At 43.6% G+C, this 21,805-nt stretch overlaps 1 long non-coding RNA gene across 24 annotated transcripts in view; it reads left to right on the forward strand.

Moving 5' to 3' along the window:
- Window positions 1–21,590, forward strand: part of LOC112968068 — a 62,691-nt gene extending 41,101 nt beyond the window's left edge. For 11 of the 24 annotated variants that reach the window (XR_003254240.1, XR_003254236.1, XR_003254235.1 and 8 more), the window contains one exon: window positions 19,072–20,434. This is a non-coding gene — a long non-coding RNA (uncharacterized LOC112968068). Of the gene's footprint in view, window positions 1–6,151; window positions 6,167–11,624; window positions 11,640–18,034; window positions 18,050–19,071; window positions 20,754–21,225 lie in introns of those variants that run through there. The other 13 variants (XR_003254219.1, XR_003254215.1, XR_003254221.1 and 10 more) reach the window with 13 other exon arrangements.
- Window positions 21,591–21,805: the final 215 nt, after the last annotated feature.

The following is a 21,805-nucleotide window of genomic DNA, read 5'->3' on the forward strand; positions in this document are numbered from 1 at the left end:
CTAACAGTCAACACTGTCATATGGGAGAGACTCAGACCTATCTCTCTAGCTGGATGAGGAGGGTTGATATAGACATTGTGGTGTCCCTAGGCAGAAACTGCAGCTATTGTGTCTCCTTGTGATGTCTGCAGTGTTGTACTCCTCTTCCATTTTGTAAAGTGGATACAGACTATGTCTTCCAGTAGGGCGTACAGTTTCGTGTTGGAAGACCCAACAGTGCCTCAGTTACTGGAAGTGCAGTTCCCAGGCTGGAGAAGACTAAGAGTGTCTGGAGATGCCTTGCCACTAAGTTGTTTGCTCACTGGTGAGGGGGAGAGAGGTGAAGCACCAGGCAGGATCAGAATAGCCTCTAGGGGCCTGAATCCACAGTAGCTTTTTGCATGCCACTTCAGCGAGTCCTCTGTTCATCACCTTTGAAGTACTTACCTTCAGATGCCTAACATGAGACACTAGGAGCCTGAAGTAACTAATTTTGAAAAGAAAATGGCCTTTGTATATCAAAGCGTTTCCTGAAGGGGTCTCACTGGTTATTCTGTAATGAATTTCTCTGAATTCTGCCATGGATGATGGTGCCCCTCATTAAAGATGTATCCATTCAATCTGTAGAGAGGTCATTGCAAGGCATATTTGCCATATCAGCCCTGTGGGTGCTTTGGTCTTTGCTCTGCCTCTCAGTCATGCAACTGTTCTCCTTTTGCAAGATGATAGCATCATTAGGCCTATCTGCTGGGCTCTTCCTGCTTTCATGCTAAAGAGGTGTGTGGGAGACGGCAGCCAGGCGTGTCATTGGTGAAATGACCTTTTACCGTTGGAGGCTTACTGGTGGTGTACTCTGGCAACACGCTCCAGCAGTGGATGCATCTGTCTGGGCAAAGCTGTGCTTTCTACTGGTTAATCTTGCAGGAGCAAAAGCAGAGGTATAGGTTGGGGTTTTTTTGGTTGTTGTTGCAATAGCTGTGTTGGTGGATACCCAAAGTGGGGGTGCAGTATTAGCCACAGGTCTTACCCCTTCACATTCTAGTATGCATAGCCATGGCTGCTGAAGTCCATTGTGTGTGTGTAGCTGGGATCCCATCTGCTCCTTCCCTTTCACTATGAAAAATCCTTATTAAGAGGTGCTTGAGCACTGGCTGGGAGAGCTAGGGCACCAATGTGGAGTCACTGGGACTCAAAGACTCCATTAACTCAAAGACTTTCCCATAACCTCAGCTGACCTCATGGAGGACGTAGAGCACTTGGATCCTGACCCCAGACCAAATGCTGCTGTCAGGAATCTATGAGGGGAACTTAATAGGATTTTCCTTATTCCACCATTAAGTGCCCACTGGTAGGTTGGTCTGTTGAAGAGACAACAGGACTCACTGAGAGGCTATTTTTCCATGAGGTTAACTTCAGCTTAATGGTGACAACTGTGGTGGGTGGCTATTGAACCAAGAGTGTCAAAGCCAACATCTAAAATGACCTTTAGGCTGTTTACTCAAAGCAGTAACAGACTCGCCCCCGGCTTCCTGATAGGGGCCATCACTTATCAAGAAATAAGAAGAGCAAGTGGCTAGATATGGAAACGATTGTGGGAGTGAGCCTAATTGAAAACATACAGCATTGTACAGAAATAATATTAATACACCAGTAAACTTTACCTCTTCTGTGGAGTATATATGTAGAAACTAAGCCACGAGAATTACCAGGAATTGGGAAAAAAGAAATTCTATTTAAAAAAAAATAAAATTCCAAAACAAGTAGAAAGCCTTTTCTTGGGCAGGCAGATGTGTATATCAAATATCAAGAACTCAAATATCAAATATCAAAATAATATATCAAATATCAAAAACTCAAATATCTCCCTAAAGCTGTGCTACATGGCCTATGATCCATTTTCCTGCCTGTGCAGTAAAGTCTCAGGTTAATCAGTGATTTTCATCTTACTTAAGTGAAACTTTTTATAAAAGAAGTCTAAAGTAAGCTAAGTGAATCTGATGAAGTAAATGTTAAAAATTCAGTAAGCTCTTAACTTAGTAGCTAGATATGCAGAAAGCTAAGTGCCTAGGAGAAGTCTGTGAGACTGTCTTGCACTCTAATTTAGAAAGCTAACTTAAGTTCTTAAAAAAAAAAGTTTCTCCATGATCATAAGACAAACAAATATATACTTTAATACATGCTTTAAATATGCTTTAAAAATTACTCAGAATTTTAATGGATTTACCTGAATAAGCTATATAGTAGCAGTTCAGTGTCTCAAAATAATCTTGTATTTAGCTCATGTTTAGCTGCTTTTGTTAATGAGGTCGTTTTTCTTTTAATTAATTTGTCAGTTCATTTGGGCCAAAATAGCAGCACTGTTGAAACCAATTTTTTTGTATGTGCTAGAGAATTTCCAGACTGGCTAGCCTGAAGATTTTCATCCTGGAAGGTTTTAGTAAGATCCCTCTCCACTTGGTATATACGTCACATAGGTAAGGAGTGAAACTGAAAGTTTCAGATGCGATACAGCACCTACTGATAGGGCTGTTGCATCTTTTTTTTCTTTCTTTCTTTTTTTTTTTTTTTGAAAGGAAAAGAAACACCATCTTTTGGCAGTGTTTATTCTCTAACCTCAGAGACATGCTGATCTGCCATGTGGATCTGTATTATGATAGTTGCAAAATGTTTAAACAGAACTAAGAACTAAGAATTTCTGTACAATTTTCTATGCAAAGCAGGCACTTAGAGTGAAAAAGGTCATTTTGGTGAAAATCCAATTTTTAATGAAGATTAATTCTCTTCAGCACCCCCTCCTGTTATGTTTACAGTGTTCCAAAACAGCCTCGCTCTCTGTCAGGAACATTTTTTAGGTAACAAGTTTCTCAGCCAAACTGTGCCCTGTTTCAGCCGCATGGGTCATGGGTGTCTCTGGAGCTGCTCGGGGTGAGTCCAACGCTCCCCAGTGCCCTCAGGAATCCCCTGGTGCTAAGCAAGGAAACCCTAGAGCCAGGGCACGGAAAACCCCCAGGACATGGGAGCTTCTGAAGCACCTGGTATCTCCTGGCTACAGATGCCTTTACCTACTACAGCAGAAAGCAAGCACCTTGCAGCATGGTGACAGTGCTGAGCACTTCAAAGGGAGCATGTGCCCTGCTCTCCCTTTAAAACGTGTCCTCTTTTGCATATTAGGTTGGTGCTTGTGTGTGAGGAAGTGGGAGGTCCACACTTGGACTCCTCCTGACAAGGTCCAAATCCATATTTTCTAACCCCCCCCCCCCCAGGTAAAATATACGAAGAGTCCTCAGATGAAGGATTCGCTTCTTCCAGATATGTGTCCTAATGACAGGGGTGAAGGTTCAGCCCTTTTAGGACCAGAGCCTGAATCTGTGCTACCCAGTTTCAGCGGGATAAGAGGGGAGTCCCCCATCCACAGCCTTGTGGTTAAGGCGCCTTCTGGGGAGGTGCGAGACATGGGTTTGACCTGATGAATACCCATCTTCTGCTTCGTGAGCATCCTATTTACTAGACTGATATGAGAAGCAGACAGTGTTCCCCCTATCAAATCGTTTACTCAGCCTGGATTTTAAAAGCAAGTGACCACTGCCAACCTGGAGAGTCCTAGCAGCGGGGGACCGGTGTGCTCATGCCTATCCTGCCGCTCGTGGGGGAGGTGGCCAGCCTTTCTGGATGCAGGTTTCAGCCTGGCTGTGAGCTAGGTCGAGTCCCTGAGGCTKGGGGTATCCTGGGCACACACAGAGGGATACGAACTCAAACGGGGAGGTGGCATGAGGGCATGAGCATTGCAGGCTCTGGTGGGAAGCCTTTTTTAACCATGGTTCTGGACTAATTTCCTCCAGATGCTGCAACGTGAATGTGATGTGTCATTCACTGTCAGACCTTTTGAATATTTTGCCATGAGACCAGTAATCAATTTGATAGATACCACGTTTGCCAGTCAGTGGTACAGATTTACCCATCATCACTGAATTTGAATTTAAGTGAATGGGATTTCACTCATGGGGGTTTTCTTTTTTTAATGTATTTAAGTATGTTGCTGGACTGGGACTTTTAACAGTGTTATTTTGTCTCCTCAAGTCTCCTTCAAGATAAGGTTTTCTTGTATTCTGAAATGATGTGGCAGAAGGCAGAAAATAATCTTGTGACTCATTAGGAAATAAACAGAGGCATAATTGCCATCTGTGTTTCAGTCCATTTAATCTTTTCTCTCTCCAGTCATGGAAAAAAGTTCATGAAAAAGTTGAGGTCTGGTTTTGTGATATTTTTGAGAGAAGCTGGTTTAAAAAATTACAGAAAAGGAAGGAAAAAAACCCCAATACTGGCTCTATACATTATCTTAGACAAAATGGATTAAATTTCTGACACCCTACTCATCAAATTCTGACCTTGATTTGACCCCATTGGCTTTTTACTGTTTGATGTTCTCAAACGATTTGGTGCCACTTTTCCTTCGTACTGCAGTTAATTTTGAGTGTTAGATAGAGATCAATAGTCATAGCTTGAAATTGGCACCTTTGGAGGAAAAATGTGTTGTGTGGCAGTAACATAGATTTGATAGTACTTCAGTTAAGAAAATGGTGTACTCTTTCATTATTGTTTTCAATGACAGTATCCAGAGTGTTATTTCATTCTCCTACCAAGATTCTGACAGTCTCTTGTAATATCTTATCTATCAAAGAGTTTTCATTCCTCTCCTTTCATGCTTGGCTTCTGGAGTGGAACTTTATTTAAAAGGTCCCTGAAATTAGAAAGAATGACCATGGCACTTCTGCTATCAAGCTGGCCAGTAAGAAATAAAACCCCTTACTTCTAGACTTGCTTCTGGCCTTCTACTTGCCCATAGCAAAATCTTGTTTCATGTGCTAGCCATACAATGAAGGCTGTCAGAAGGAAATAGGTGAGCTGTTGGGTAGGGTCTGATAGCTGGGTTTCGCATATTGGTGTAAAAAGGACTGCTGGGAATGCCACCCCAACCTTTGTCCATACACATGTGCACTATGCTTTGCTTTTGACCCACTGCTGCATTGAGGGAATGGCCTCAGTGTGCAGGGGATGGCTGTTCCTACACCGCTGCTCGGGACAGTGGCTATGGAGTGCCAGGCTGGCACCGAGGCAGCCTGTAAGGCATGGGATTTGCCAGGAATGTGCTCCTTTCCATGGGCTCCCACCTGGGGACGGAGGTGCTGCCCTGGCACTGTGGTGCTGTGGAGCTCTTCTCGAGGTTTATGGCAAAGCAGACGCTGAACACTTGGGAGAGTTTTGAGTATGCACTGAAATCTGGCTGCCAGGACAAGTGTGCCCTTCCTCCTGTGTAACTTTGGACCTTCTGACTAGTTTCATCCAAATTTGCTTAGATTGCCAGATGCTTAGAGGTCAAAAAGGTGTTTCTGACCAAATTCCATGAAATTAGGTGAGTGGGTACAGGAAAGAAAATGCTTATAGGCCCAGGAGAGGGGAGGTGTGGAGAGAGGCACTGGGGGGAGAGATGTCCTGGCAACCTCAGCTGCAGGGAAATGCCAGCCATGGCTTGTGCTGTCTTCATAGCAAGGAATCTTGCCTCTAAGCACAGATGAATAAGGATCCTGGCTGCAGTGGTCTGCTGCTTGTGGAGCTATCTGGTTCATTTTCATGTGTTTCCTAGGAAAATCATGGACATCAATCAAGCAGGAACATGAAGGGCGCTGTTACAGGATTTTCAGCCCTTCTCCAGACAGTCTTGCTAGGCAGTCCAGGCCCAGTGTACCTCAGTATAACCTTGTGAGCTATGGTTCACCTGCACCAGTGGCTCTACTTTCGTTTCCATGGCTTACCTCTTCTGCAAAGTGAACAGTAGCGCAGGTGCTCCCAGTACCTCTGTTCCACCAGCTACTCGAAAATATTCCCCTGAATCCCCCCGAAGAAGTTTCCTTTAAAGACCCAAGTAATTTGTTTGTCAGATACCTTCTAAAGAGCTTTTTAAAAGACAAGTGTTAATGATTTCAGCTCAGCAAAGACTTCTGTTTCTCTTATAACTTGGAGCCAATGACAAAAATTGCCTGGATGTGTTTTTGATTGGTGATGATGATAAAGCAGGGAAGAGTGGAGTTGTTTGGAGAGTTATTCTCCTGTGCAGTAATTAGCCAGTTGGATTATCATGATGTTATCTGGACAGTTGTTCCTTTTATACCGCCAGCCTGATGATTGCTGCCCAGGAGCAGAGCAAGCTTCCTCCCCACTGGGAAACAATCTGCGCAGAGTTAGTGATGGGATATTCTGGTCAGAGGAAATCGCACCACAGGAAATCTCATCAGAGTGACCACTATCAGTCATGGCACATGCAGGTATTCTTTCTATACAATTCACTTAGATTTTTGTGTCTCTGGCCAGATTTAAATGGCAGATGCGGGGAGAGTTGTCTACCGCRTCATGTGATGCGCTGTATGCGCTGATGCTGATGTGGCAGCAGCAGGGCAGGAGAGGCTCATGTGCTGTAGGCTCCCCTGGCTCAGTCAAGGCTGTTGGCAACCAGCAGTAATTTTTCCAGTGCTATCTTCAACACTTCATTGTGTTACTGCCGTTATTCCACTCATGGGTGTTTGTGATTCTGGGAAACAAATGCATTTAGTAAAAAAGACCAAGTTCACAATCATTTGATACAACTTATTAACATGTGGTTCACAAGTAATGCAAGAGGGTTTCAAGAGTCCCTCCCTTTAGGAGGGTTCAGCTCACTACAGCAGCTGGAAATGAAGGAAGAGTGTTATCAAGCAAGTCCTTTCTAGAGGCACAGCTCTTTCATATCCCATTCTTCAGTAAGGAATATCAGTTTTTGCCTTTCACCCTCCACAGTGTCTTCAGGCTCTTTACTTGACAACCAAGTATGGGTATACCACATTGATTTTCATGAAGAAGTGAGGACATCTTCTGTAATGAGGACAGGCCTCTGAAAGTGGTGTAGTATTTTCCTTTCTGCTTTCTTTACTATTCAATCTCTGGAGAGCCTGTGCAGATAAAATGGGAAAGAAATATTTTTCCTTGTCACTGTCTTGGATCTGGCTTATGAGACTTTCTGGTTCTTTAGTGGAGGAGCAGTGGCAGACTGATAGGAGAAAGACTGCTGAGAAAAGATGTTGTAGATGCCCATGACTCACAGTCTTTACCTGACAGCACCTCTGAGGCCTGCAGATATGAAAGAGAATTAGACTTAGTTCTAGGGAGCTTCAAGTTTTCGTTCTCTGTCTGACTCAGGTCTGGAAATGCTTTGTGCACTGCTTTCCTGACATTTACTGCCTCCTGAAGTTGCATTTAGCATACTTTTCTGTAGGCCTGTGTTCTTCTAGCCACAAGCCCCAGCCTGCTGTCCATAAGGCATGGGCCTGTCAAAGCAAAATTCTCTGGACATGTGTGACCTGTGTTTAATCTGCAGTTGCTTTGGAGCAGTTTTCCCTGAGGGGAACACTGGGAGTACACCAAGATACCAACTTCTCCAGTGTGTGGCTGGGGTTCATACATCATCTTATATATGGAAGCACGTATATGTGCCCCACTCCAAAGCGGTACTGAAAACAAGTTCCTTTCAAGGGTATGTCTTGATTGTAGGGTCCTGGTTGTGTAATCAATGAGCTCATGATAAAGAAACATAAATTCTTCTCTTAGAGACAAAGCCTCAGTGGAGCTGAGTACCAGCAATTCCCATGAGCTTCAGCAGCAGCCGCAGGTGCTGAGTGTCCTGGTTGTATCTGGGAGACTCTGTTCGGCCACAGGCTTTACCTCTGGAAAGGAGGAGGGTGCCATAATTCCGCACTCTGGAGCCAGCCATTTCTACCTAGCAGGTCCAGCTGCATTTGGATACATGCYGTTCTCCTCAGCTGGAATTTGTTACTATTGGAATAAAGTTACCACACTGCTTTAAATCCAATTTAACAGCAGGAACAAAGATTTAGTGAAAACAAAACTTTAATAAAACTTAGTTTATCTTAACTATGATTTTTACCATCCTCAGAAAGTCGCTTAGGTAAGCCAGCTTCTTCACATACCCTGAGTGCATGCCTGTGACTCATCCTGGGTCCCTGAACAGCTGCGCCTTCCTGAGTTCAGTTTTAAACTTTAAACAAGGTTCTGGCCTTGTCTCCCAACAGCCATGAGGTGTGTTTTAAAAAGTAGTTCCACTGTAGCTGCTTCTGCTCCTCTTGTTTGCACTTCCCACAAGCCCCTGACCGATACATTTCCATGCTAGGCTGGGAGTTATTTGAGGGCAGCTTCAAAGCTGCTCCAGGGAGTTTTCCTAGGTTATGGTACCGGCTGTTTAGGAACGTGCTTGACTGTGCATTTAGATGATGTCATTGATTACTGAACATATACGCTTAGGGGTAAGTCACGCTTTAAAAATGTCTTTCTCAGTCAGGACTGGAGCCCTTAATTCTGCACATTGCCATTCTCCAGTGAAGGCTGGATTTGGTCACTGGGTTCAGCGGGAGCCAGACCAAGCCTCAGACCACTGAAGAAGTGAATGAAAGAGAGTAATCACAGGAAGACTTTGCAGATGAGGTTTGATTGTCTTGCTGAATCTAGGGATGTGTAAGGCATTGTTCTGGGACAGGATCTGCAAGAGATCCCTGGCATGCTGCTAGTTACATAAAATTGCTATTAATTGTGAATTATTCTTAGAAAGGAAGCTGACATATTGAAAAAGTGTCAAATGATAACGATATGGTAGTTGCTCTATGTAACCTACATTTGCAGCCTGGATTGTTAGGCAATTCTAGTTTTGCTAAAAATTTCAGGTACACACTTACTGCAACTTCTAGTGTAGGCAAAATACCCACCAGTATTAAACAGCTGAATTTGAACAGGAACTGTAAATTCAAAAGAAATGTCTGATTTGCTTTATTACTAGGGATCACGCATGCACTGAGGAAGGTTGGTCCAGTTCATTACAGCCAGATGTAAAAACTGCCTCTAGCTAGCTCCATTCCCTGCAAACTGCCTTCTGTGAGCACCGTTCCTCCTCACTGCCCCGTCCCCTGGGAGGCCTCCCATCTCTACCTGGCTGGTGGGTGACTGCGCTTCCTCCCACTTTTATGGGTTTTTACCTCAAAATGCCCACCCACTCTGTAGCTGAGGTCAGAGTGCCCATATCTATAACTGTAGCATTATCTGCCTGGTATATGTTCATATTGGTGTAGTATTGTTGCATTCTGTACATGACTGTGTACAGAAAGGAGTGCCTGAGTATTTGTGAATCTGGAAAGGACCATTTTTATATGCACATAACTGGTATGTGGGGCATGAGCAAGAGTAGATATGCAGTTTTATAGAGTGAGAACAGTATGCTGGGAAGCTCCACGGTGCCTGTGATATTTTATCTGAGCTGTTTTGGTCTTGGGCTGAGTTTGTCTATATTGTGGTGATAGCAATGTCTTGCTGTAATGTCCTGGAGCTGATTGTAGCAATGGGATAAAAGAATAGATTGTGAGAAGGAGGGGAAGATGCTGGATTTCAGTGCTTTTAGAAATAATAAAATGTCTGTTCTGAAGTATGTTTAGCAAGGCATGAAAAAACAAATAGTCTGTGCATTTGCTTAGTGTTTTTCCAAGCCAAGTTCTTTTATTAGGACGTTAAAGGTGAAATCTTGGCCATCTTGAAGTTAGTGGGAACTCTGCCTTTGCCTCTCTTGGGTCAGGATTTCTCCGTTATGTCTGTGTCTGTTGTACTTGGCAAATCACCAGAAATCCCATCCCAGCTATGCCAGGAGAACAGAGAGGAACGAACATCTGAGCTGTACTTTCTAAACAAAACGGAGTGCCCCCCGGCGGTGCTCAGAGGCAGATGTGGTACCTGGCCACCRTCAGCCCATCCCCACACCAAGGGTCTCCTGAACAAGGTGGTGAAAAGAGCCAACAGGAAATCCAGCTGCTCAAAAACAAAGCTCTGAAATGGTAAGGGAGGATTCATGGCAGACCAAGGGCAGAGCTGGGAAGAGACCCCATTGGCCCTGACCATTGCTCTATGTGCAAGGAATTTAGATAGTGTCACATGTGAGTAAAGTTACGCTGAGTTAAATGCATCCTGAAGGAAACCAACCTCTGCTCCAAAACCCTAACAGACAAATCAGAAAAAACCCTCAAGGGCCCAGCACACTTGCTTGTGGTAGGTATTACAATCCAAAAATACTCCGAGTTTAAGTGACAAATGTTTGGAGCTGGAGCATGTGAAATGATGCCATACCTCATTTCTGAACACCGCAAACCTTGACCAGTCTGACGACCTGCCGCTTCAGTGCTCCATCTTGGGCTGGGAATTTCAACACCAAGTTTTAGCCTAAGAGCAGTTACAAGAGCCCAAATTCTGAATCTCTCAAAGATCTTAAAAAGATACTACTGATCTCCAAACAACGGCCTCTTCCAGAAAGTTTCAGTGGTAATATCTGAAGTAGTGCAAACCATGAGGGAGCAATTAATCCTTGGAGTAACCCCATTTACTCCAGCAGTTTGGCCCTGAGGGAGTAGGCGCAGCTGATGTCTGACAGCAGCCTAGATGTCAGTATTTCTCCCCTTGTTCATTTGCCTGCTTGCTGTGGCAGATTTCATGCTATTATAAGCTGCTTATGTACAGCCTGATCAAAGTACTTAATGACAGGGTTAATTTCTACGTATAATGAAGAAGTCAAGACAGGAGACAGGTACTGTGTAATCGAATTTTTCATTTTGGAATTTGTTTCTCCTCATGTAGGGTTTAGCTTTGATTTTGATTACCATTAACATCTGTATTTGCTGTTCCTTCTAGTCTCTCAGATGAGCTAAAGCTACTGTGGAAATAGCAGAGGCATTGAATTGCTCCAACAGTTTCCATAAAAGTATGATGATAAAGTAAAAAGAGTCTATAACTCCTCTGTAAGAAGAGCTCAAAATGCAGTTTATTTTGGGGGATGCTTCTTAATAAAATTACACTGCTAAAATAGTCTACTGTGACATCTAATCCCCTTCTTTTATGACTCAGTAGGTGTGTGCACAGGCACGGATGCTTATGTATGTATGTGCACAGCCATAAAAGAGACAAAGGCCATGCAAAATCTGATAGTTTTGTATTGCTGTATGTCTTCAGCAAGATTTTGCAGACAGATGAATCCCCACAGCATCCTTGTGAAAGAGCGGATGGTGAAAAAGAGGTTAATGGTCCTTATTTCCCACATGATGGAAATGAGACAAGGAGAGTAAGATTGAAATTTGCCCTGCTCATTTTGAATGCCTTCATTTTTAGATGCATGGATTACTGTAAATATTACTGGATATTCAAAAATCTAGGAGTGCAAAAGTGCTGGAGGCCATAGAAAACAGCCCTAGCTGGCTCCAGGAACTGAGCTGGAAGTGGGGACAAAATTAAACCTTGGGCATATCCAGCTTGCCCTGTCTACTGTGTCTCTTTTTCTAGCATTCTGCAAATTTTAGGAAAAAGGGGATTTAAAAGTTCATGGGATGATCAATTCTGTGAGCTATCGTTAGCCAGGTTCCCTTATAGCTGAGGTAGAAATCTTTCTTTGTGGGGAAAGGGTGCACCTCTATTAGCACCACTGTGCAAGCCCTAGTTTGCAAATGCGGTGGGAGGCTTTGCTCATGCTAATTTGAGCTCAGTCATGCACCTTTTTTTCCTCTTTTACATGCAAATAGCAGCTGTGTCAGTCTCTGGGATGCCTGCTTGTTCCTTTAACGGAGAGATTCCAGTTCATACCTTCAACCAATGCATTTGTGCGTGGGCAGAGGTATATCGCAGTGGTACAGTCGCTGACAAGGGAAGAACTGTGATGGAGGCTGGAACAAGAGAAGTTTTGAAAGAAGATGCTGAGCTCTTCTGGTGTGTTCTCATTTATCAAAAAAAAAAAAAAAGAAAAAGGGAGCAGAACAGCAGAGTACACAAAAAGATAATCCATGATTCTGCCCTCATGAAAAAGGATCTCTTGTTTGCCAGGGATCCATTTCTTTCTTCTTCTTTTGGGAGCCTTTCCATTTGAATGTATCCAAGCTGAATGTACCTGGACCAGGCCAAATGTGTCCCTGGCTCACTGGATCTTTCAAACTCATAAAGCACAAAGGATGTGCATGCTGCTTTCAGGCAAAATGAATAGAGCAATGGTATAAATGACCCTTCTTGAGCCACAGAGGGCTGTAGCAATCGGGGATTCAGGCCACGCAGCCCTAGGGACGGTGCGGTGCAGCTGCTAGCCTGCAAAGCTGCGGCGACGGTGGGCTGAGTGCAGGTGCTTGGACTCCTACACCATCGGGCCAAGGCCAGCCACTGCAGCCTGTCCCAGCCTCACAGAGACGCCACCACGCTGAGGAAGGTGCTGTGCTCCAGAACACACGCCGGCTGCCCTGGCGCTCTGCTCCCTGAAGATTTCCATGGCGTGGGCTGCAGTGCATCTGCTCAGCTGCAAAGACAAGGAGCTTCCTGGTACTCACTTGGGGCCAGCAGGCAGATTGGATTGAACTGATTGGAAGCAAAACGTATTGGCTCATTTTTATTTTCTCCTGTTTTCAAGCTGCAATGGCAGCAATTCTCTTCCAGCTTTCACCTCCACTTTACGGTCATGGCTACCTGGAACCCAGCCACTACATTACTGTGGCCTCCTCCTTTTCTGAAAGGCCATGCATGCCCTTATGTCACGAAAGTCAAAGCAAAATGGATTCAGATAAAATCTTTTCCACAGCAATACTTTGGATACCACTGAACTTACACGTGGTCTATATAATGTAAGTTTTGTAAAACAAGGACCTGTTTAAAAGGGTGTTTGGTTTAGGGGGCAAGGATTTCCAGGAATTTAGAGTGCAAAGTTTTCCATGAAGGCCACTTCAAAGAAATGTGATGTCCCTGTAAAGTTATCAGTTGAGTCTGTAGACTGCTTGCCACAAGGGTTTTCAAAAGGTGACAACTTGCCTTCCAAAAACCTTTGGCTACTGTTTTTCTGTTCTCTCCCCAAAAGACTATCTTGATGTTGGACTGCCAGAACAGGACTCAGAAAACACCATTACTGTGGATGTCCTTGGAGGCTGTAACACAACTGTGCTTCAGCTCCCCTCTGACCTGCCTTAAAATCTTCTTAATTATGTTTCCTCCATGTGTGTGTAAGTTATAGAAGGGGGTAAGGGGAAGAAAAGCATATATATGCTTCAATCAGACTGATGGAGTAAATGTGATACCACCTTCATACAGCTGGAGGACCTCTCCAGCTTCTCCACTGACCCATGGGAAAGCAAGGCTGTGACCTGTAGAGTTTCTGTGACTTCAGATTTGGCAACACTAAATTAAGTGGGTAATATGTTGTGACACAGTACGATGAAATTCAGGCCCTAGTAATGGCAATGGGATTTTGCCATTGATTTTGAAAGTATTTTAGGACTTCAGGTGTAGAAATTAGAGTGGCAAAATCCCCTGATGAAGTAATTTAGTTATTTTGTGTCAAATAGAGGCTCCTCTACAACACGGAGTATTACAAAAAATGCTTTTCAAATGGAATTTTATCCTATTGCAAAGGAACATCTTGAGCTATTGACCCTGCAAAGTAATACATGCATATAATAAAGATATTGGCTGTCTATTTAAAACTTCCGTGTAACACTGTGGGTGGATCTGGTTATGCTGTTTTCCACCATAACAACAATTTATCCAAAGCAATGTGTTGCATGGCCTAAATTTTGCAAAAATGTCTGATCTTTAAAACCTTTGAGAAAGGGAGAGATTTGCACCTGACACGTTTACAAGTAACTTAGATCAGATTATTGATTGGTCCTGTATATGTTGTTTTCCAGTGGGAGGATGAGATGGAGAGGCCAATCCATTACTGCAGCTATCTACCAGTGGAAAGCAATAGCGCTAATGATACAGGTTTTCAATAGCTGATTTATATTATTCTGCAGTCAATAAAAACTCATGATTTGGCCACTGTATTGTTTAAAGCAATGCTCTCAAACACTGGCAGGCCCCAAATCTGACCCTCTGTAACACTGCTGTGCTACAGACAGGTGAAAGTGTAACAAAAACCCACCGGTCCTCCAGCCTCTGGTCTGGACAAGCTCTTTGCTCCCTGAGCTGTGGGTTCCTGAGAGCCATGAGCTGATACAAGGCTCCTTTCAGTGGTGATACCTGTAAAGATGAGATAGAGCTCCCCAACTCTCTCCCCACACCATGCCATCTAGGGGCCAAGGATGAAGAAGATAGAGTCCATTCCCCAGGCAAATACTGCCCTGAAAATCTTAGTGACTGACTGCTAATTTGGTGGTGATTAATGAGAAATTTGTGCTGGTGCTTAAAAATGAAAGGCAGTAACTGGCTTCCCTTCTTCCTCCTCAGAGCAGCGTGGGGACTGCTGGGACCAAGGAGGATCTGCTCAGTGGGTCAGAGCACAGGCTCATCTCAGCTGGCAGCTTGCCTGTCTCAGCAGCAAACGGTAGATGCTCAGGGACAGGGTGCAGAACACAGGGCAGCTGGAGAGCAGCCCTTTCCAGGTTTAGCAGTCCTGTGCTCAGGAGTCCAGGGAAAAGACTCCAATGCTCAGCCTCGGCTGGGAGTTGCATCCAGGGCAGTGGAGCAAACGGTAGGAAGGTGGGTGTTGTGCAGAGGGAGGCGCTGAGCTGCTCTCCTCCTTCGCCTTGCTAGACCCTCCTTCAGACCTCCTCTATGCCTAGTTTGGCCCTGTGGCCGTATACTTGGATGGTTTCCAACAACCTGTGCGTGAGGGGAAAGGACACGTGCAGGCAAGCCATGTGCTTGCAGACATGAATGCAGGTTTAGCGCAGAGGTTTGCCTGTTCAGATGGGCTGACCTACAGGGATGACGAGTGAGTTTTTGGACTTGTACATACCCTGTTTTTGGGCAAACATTTCACGCAGATTTGTAACATGCGATGGCTGCCAAGCATCTTTTACACAGTCACAGTCTAGTGACTGAAGGATCCACTAATTAAGAAGCCCCTAATTAGGCTTTTAAATGATAAACTGTAATAGCTCTAGTGCAGCTGTTGTAAACTATAGAGTAAATTATACCCAGTTGAAAGAGGCTTTAATTATGTATTTATATAACAGACTTTAAGGACTTTGAAAGATAAAAGAATTTTTAGTATCTACAATTAAAAAAACAAGAGAGTAACAATAGGGCTCTTAAACCAATGAAAGCAAGGAAATTCAAAGTTAATCTGAAAAGCCGCGCTGGTACTGTGTCTTACACTCATGGCATTCTAATTTTTGGGGGGTTGTTTTTATTGTTTTTTTTTTTGTTTTCAAAATGGATGAGATGAGATAAAGAGGTACTGTCAGCCAGGAGTTTGTCCCCTGCTCTCGATTTACTGGCTTTTATTGGTCCATGCACAGTATTAATGATAGCTCAGTAAACTTTCTGTAGTTTAATTTTTGCAGAAATCCCACCAAGAAGACCCTTATTAGCCAGCTCTTCTCCTTGTATCCTGATTTTCAGAGAGGTTAGCTGTATGCATCCCTTTGTCAAGTCAAGAGGAGCTGAAAAATTGGTAGTCTTGGGCCTCTGGAGACCCCATTCAGGCTAAATTTAGTCTGCAAGTTGTTGGTGCCATTTTGGCAGCCATTCACCATGCTGCCCTTCCCATGCAGAGAAAAAGCCTGGATGTATCTGGGACTGTTCAGCTATTCAGAGAGTGCACTCTGGGCTTCCTTTTTGCAGGGTTCGGTCCTGAAATTGAGGAGAGTTTGGCCCTTGCTGCTGTTTGGGTCTGGAAAAGGCTGCAGTCTGCCTACCTGTTGGACCCTGGCAGGGATCCTGTCCTCACCGCTCTCTGGTAACCTCACCAGTTCTGCCCAAGCGCTTATCCGCCTGCCAGCCTCCCTCCTTCTCCCAGCGCTGCTCGCTGCCCTTCCCTGCCACTTCCAGGGACAAATCAGCCCCTCTGGGTGCTCTTAGGGATTGACCTGCACAGCTGTAGGATTTACCAGCCCAGGACAGCCAGAAAAGGTAGTGCTTTTTGCATATTCCAGAGGCATCCAAGCATTTTCATTTGGAAATGTCACAGCAGAGAAAATAAGGAATACAGCTCTCATAGTTAATTTCTGTGGCTGATTAATTAGCCCAAAGAGTATTAAATTGTGCTAATATAGTTTGCCTCTTCAATGCGTCTTTTGACTTCAATGGAACTAAATACATGCTTAAAGTTAACTACATGCCTAAGTGCTGTGGTGAATCGGGGCCTAGGGCATTAATTAGAACTTGGCTCGGATTTACTTTCAAGGCTTTTTTCCCTCCTTTTTTTTAACTCTTCAGAGCTTAGCAGTTTWATTGGTATGCAGATGTTCCCCTTTATTGCTGGCAGAGGCCTCTGTCACTGTTCTGAAGGTACTCAGCCATCAAGGCTGGTACAGTGGGCAGGAAGAAACCCCCCCGATGGCTTTCAAGCTTTGTGGGAAATAATGATGTATGAGACAGGGATTCCTTTGGAACCTGAAGGGAACATGACAGACAGAATAATATGGGAGGAAAACATTGTCTTCACAATTGAGACTGATGGTCTCATCTTGTCTCCTTGTTATTGTTACCAACCAAGACTGAGATGAGCTTTCTTATGAAGAACTTCATTTCGTGGCAGGTTCTATATGTTGGACACACTGTGCTCAGTGGTAGCTTTCCATCCAAGGTACAGATATTGACAGGCTCTGAGAAACCCTTTGGGGTGGTGTTTTAGTTTAAAACCTAAAATTCCTTCTAGCATTGAGATGCATTTTGTCAGGAGTGACAGTTGCAATTTGATAATCTTTTGCCACTTTGCCTGCCTCCTCAAACAGCTAGCTGGAAGGGAGAAACCCAGAGTTGTTGGGCACAGGAGTGTCAGCTTTATGAATCAGCTTTTCTAGCACTTTATTAATTTCACTTTCCAGTGGTTAGTGCATGTTTGGAAGAGACAATTGATTTGTACGGATCTGTGTAGGATGGAGCAAAGCTGGAACTAAAGGAGTGCAAGCTGACAGCAATGCAATAGCTCTAATTGACAGATACCAAAGGCACTATTTAAAGCAACTTTTCTTCTTCTGCTGTTAAAGTTAAAAATGGCCCTCAATTTGTCCTCATACTGCCATGTTCAAAAAGAAGTGTTTTCCTGTATATTCATTTCAAATGGATTAGTTCAAATAGCAAATGCTCATTTTATATACTCCTCTTTTCAAGTTAGATGATTCAAAATGCTATTGTGCAAGGTACAGGAAGATGGCTGTTTCCTAGGTCCTCCAGAGTAAAAGCTGTCTTTCAGGGGACACTTTGCACATGTGAGATTTGTGTTAGTATTTTTTGGCACTCAGTTTCATCAGAAATGCATTTCAGCTAATGGGAGGCAGAAGGACTAACACACATGCTGCATTTTGTGGGTGCAAAAATGCAAGTATGAGTTACTCCCACCACTGGATGGGCTAGGAAAATGTACTGTCCTGGATGTGAGCAGGACAGGTTAGGAAACATCATCTCCCTTCTACAATTGTCTGTTACTCCTTACATTTCTGGAGAACTGGGATCTTGCTGTTAATCTTACAAAAATAGATGCTGTGGTGAAGCCTCAGGCATGAATAAAATTGGATGTTAATCTTAAAGCAGATTTTTTTACAGCTATGTGCTCAGAGCCAATGAATTCAAATGATTCTGGAAACTGTGTTTGTTACTTATTTAGATCAAACAGCTGGGTGGAAAGAGGTCAGTGGCACAGGTATATATTGCAACATTTGGGTCTCCTTAAAGTTGAGCGGATAAGTGCAGCAAACATTAAACATTTCTGGCTTGACACAAATAATAGGCAAAGCTGAAAAAAGCCTGCTGACAAGAGGAGTGGGTGTTGGTGGGTGACTTGCTGCAGTTTTAGAGCTGTTAAGTGTAGGTTTTTTAGCATTTTCATTATTTAAAAGTGGAGTGGTAGTTTCTTCACTCCCTCTGAAAAGTTACTAATTTACTCTGAAATACAGGGTAACCCACAATGATTTAACAGATTTGTAACATGCTTTAGAGTGATTTCAAGTAACAGACACCCTCCTTCTCGCCAGCCTTCACACTGCCTCAGCTCTGCCCTCTCTCCTTTCTCTAGATACATCTGTACTGAAGTGCAAAGCTGCGGCTGCCCACGGGCGGCTTTCATTTGTCTGGCTCTGGTCAGTGGGTCGGGCAGCTCTGACCATGGGCTCGGATGCAGGTTTGCCTCATTCCCAATGTGCAGAAATAGAGACTGTGTTTGCTGCTGTTGCGTAGCCGCTGTTGCTGCGTCATTAGCTACGTTCGAATGTTGGGAATCAGATCATTGAGCACCAAGTGGTTCAGAGATGCCCTGCCACTCTGCAGTACCACTGCAAATGGACAAACCTGCCTGTTAGGCCTTGCTTGTATTAGCCATGAAGCACAGAGGCTGCTGTCTGCCTCTTTCCTCATGTGTGGAAAGCGCCCAGCAGCGCTTGGCCTTGGACCTTGATGATGGTGCAGAGGGTACTGCTGGACTACGTGCATTAAGTATCTGCAGCCCTTGTGCCTGATTCAGAGGCGTCAACTGAGCTGCACTCCTGAGGGGTGGCCTAAAAAACAGACGGCCTGCATGGAAGAGACCTGGTCCGAGAATTTTTCCCAGTTGTCAGGCTGAGTGAGTCCCAGCTGTCTCATGCTCCAGTCCGTTCAGTTATTTGCTGCCTAGATATTGCTGTGTTGAATAACTGCGCCTGCGACAGGATGTTTAAGCCTGAGGCCCCTTTGGGTGTATGGTATTTAAATTTGATGGAGCTTCTGTGAGAAGGATCTGGCCTTGCGTTTACTCAGGGGAGTCTCTGGTGGTTTGTGGTAAGGGATTGGGACCTGGGACTGAAGCCACAGCCTCCAGGACCAGACCACAGAATTTACACAAGTCCTGCCAAGGCCTGCCCATCGCCTTCCCAGCTGAAGGTCTGTGTCACCCCGCATCTGCTGCTTTTCTCTCCACTACTGTCATTGCTGCTTCAGAGAAGAATTTATCTCATTCAATATAGCAAAGTTGTCTAGCTCAGTTAGTTTAATTTTATTAGCTGCTCCTGATTTGTTACTATTCAGTGTATCCTTGGGCTTGTTTAGCATCAGTAATGGAGAGTGGAAATGTTTCTACAGAAGGCTGGATGGGAATGGTAAGGTTCTGGAGGACTCCAGGGATTTTCTGCTCGTCCTCCTTCCCCAGCTCTGGGAGGCCTGGACAACACTTGCTCATTCATAACAGAAACGATTCAAGATGCACAGGACTGAAAGGTCACTGCAAGTTTCTGCTCCTCGTCTCGTGTGACTGGTATAGATCAAGTATTTTGGCAAACTTTACGGAAGAAAGCTTTTGTTACAAGAAGAGTTTGTGCAACCAACCGCTATTTAGAAGGACGTTTTGTTGTGAAATCCTTCCCGTTCTGGAAGCTCAAGCCAACTGCTTTTGACCTGGGCGCTTACAGTGTAGGTAAGTGCAGCTGTATTTAGGCCGACTAGGGCTTGCTCTCAGGGACTCGCACACGTAACTGGCCTTGACTTGAACTGGAGAAGGGCCAGAGTTTGTTCACTTTCACTTTCTGTCACCGACAAAAATGAAAACTGTTTTACAGAAGCTGTAATTTCTTCCTTTCTTCCCAAATAGAAGATGACTAATGAAGGCCTGAACTGGGTATAGATAGTCTCATATTTACTTGAAATGAATGTAACTCATAACTCYTCTTTTAGCACTGATCTGGAACACTACTGAGAACAGATTTACAATAGCTGCATATTCCTCACCTAGGCATTCTGGCATTTATGCTCATTCTTGCACTGATACTTGGGAGTTTAATGAAGCCAAATGTCTGAAAGGTGAGTAGGTAAAAGGCTGATACTTTCCCACACCACCCTTTTCCTTTTGTGTGCTTTGTCATCTTCTTTTAGTTCTTAAATATGGTTTTGTTCTTCTTAATGATACTGAGGGGTGAGGTGCTGTTTTTTGTTCTGGTATGTGTGTCATCAGCAGAGTTATTAACTGTGTTCCAGTTGCAGGGTCCTTTGTTCCTGGATTGAAAAGATCTACTAACTTCGACCATCTGTTTTTAGACTAGACACTTACAGAAAACCTCTCCTGTGTTTATAGAATGAGGAGATTTAATCTGGAAGTCGTTGAGAGAAACCAATAAAGAACTTCCTTCATGTGATTTTTGGAGTTACTCTGTGGCACTGAATTACATGTTTTCAGGTATTGGACATAAGGGCACTTGAAAGCATTACAAAAGTGAAGTGTAGATGATAATGCAAATGTTATCAGTATTTATAGGTCAGTTGATAATGTCAGTGTATTAAAGTGATATGAAATATCTCTTTGATTTCACAGATAGCGCCTTACTATATATGGCATACCGCAACAATATGATACTTGGTATGCATAGATGTTAAGTTTAACTTTTTTTTAGTAATCTAATTGCCTTGAAATGCCTTATGAAAAGTATGTTTATTACAGAACACATACAGTTGCTATCTGCCTAGTGTTATCTCTGTTATAATGAAGTAAGCTAAAAAAACACATTTGGAAAAAACCTGTGCCAAATAGAGAAGATTTTTCTTTCTTTTTTTTTTTTCTTTTTTTGTTAGACTGTTGCTGGAAATGTTCATCAACAGTTAGAGATGTGGTCTTTCAAATAAATTTCTTTCAGCTTGCTAGTAGAAGTTCCAGAAACACGGTGAGACTTGGACAAACGTAGCGCCTCCCAGGGCTACAGGGATGTGACCGTGACCTGACCACAGCACCCTTAGAGCCTGTTCTCAGTGATGGCAGGAAATCTGCCCAGTACTGGGTGAGGCTGGTGATAAGGGAGGCAGCCACAAATGCTCTATTAAGATGGCTTAACAACATATCATGGGGCAAGATATAGCCTCTGTTCTCTCTTTTGCCTGTGAAATGGGTGTAATGTTAGTTAGACTGTCATCACGTTTCATTAGCGAAGTCCCACAAAACAAATCAAAAAAGAATGGCTCTACAGTGATGCTAAAACTTCCTATGTCACTTGTATTAAATGGCTGAGCAGAGATCAGTATTCACCAAGGCACTGCTTTTCCAGAAACAGGATATATTTATGTAAAATCTAAACAGAAATTTGATTACCACTTGCTAAAATAGGGACCTCTTCCCTGGTAAATAAATTTAATTTTCCTCTTGACAAAACCAACCCCTGCACTTTTGCCCAGATTCCTCCCAGGGTAACCACGGTGAGTGGATCTGGCCCAAGAGTGAATCTGGCCCATTGAATTTCTTTTCTTCCTGTGCAGTTGAATGAAAAGTGTGCGTCTTTTGAAGAATAGTGACTGAAAGAAATATTGATGACTGCCAGGCCATCTACAGAAAAGGATAAGAAAATTACTCTACTACAACGGGGAAGACAAAGGGGCTCTGTTAACTCTTTCTTGTAGGTTGTATATATTAATAGCAACAACTGAAGTTTTGTATTTTTGCAGGGAAACACACAAGGCTTTGAATTGTATTGTTTTAATTGCAGCTAACTGAATGAATTTAGTGGAAAACTGCACACAGTACTTTGATTGTCTAACTCTCTGGATGTGAGGCTTTGGGAACAGTTTGTTATTATAAAAGAACAGCACTAACAAGAAATCAGCCAACATGTAATTGCTAGGCTGAGGGGCAGTTTGGAGAAAGCTGATATTTATTTATGAATTATTAAATAAAAAGCACATAATACATGGATCATCTCTCACTGCCTCCACACTTCATGCATTACTCATCTTCCTAGACTTCACGTTCTCTAGGACATTGCTTCTTATAACCAGTCCAGGAGTCAAAACCACCCACATCCAGCAAAAGAGATGCCTGTGCATTTGTTATGATGGGTGT

This window comes from Apteryx rowi, unplaced genomic scaffold (assembly GCF_003343035.1).
Source record: "Apteryx rowi isolate R43461 unplaced genomic scaffold, aptRow1 scaffold_30, whole genome shotgun sequence".
Taxonomy (NCBI): Eukaryota; Metazoa; Chordata; class Aves; order Apterygiformes; family Apterygidae; genus Apteryx; species Apteryx rowi.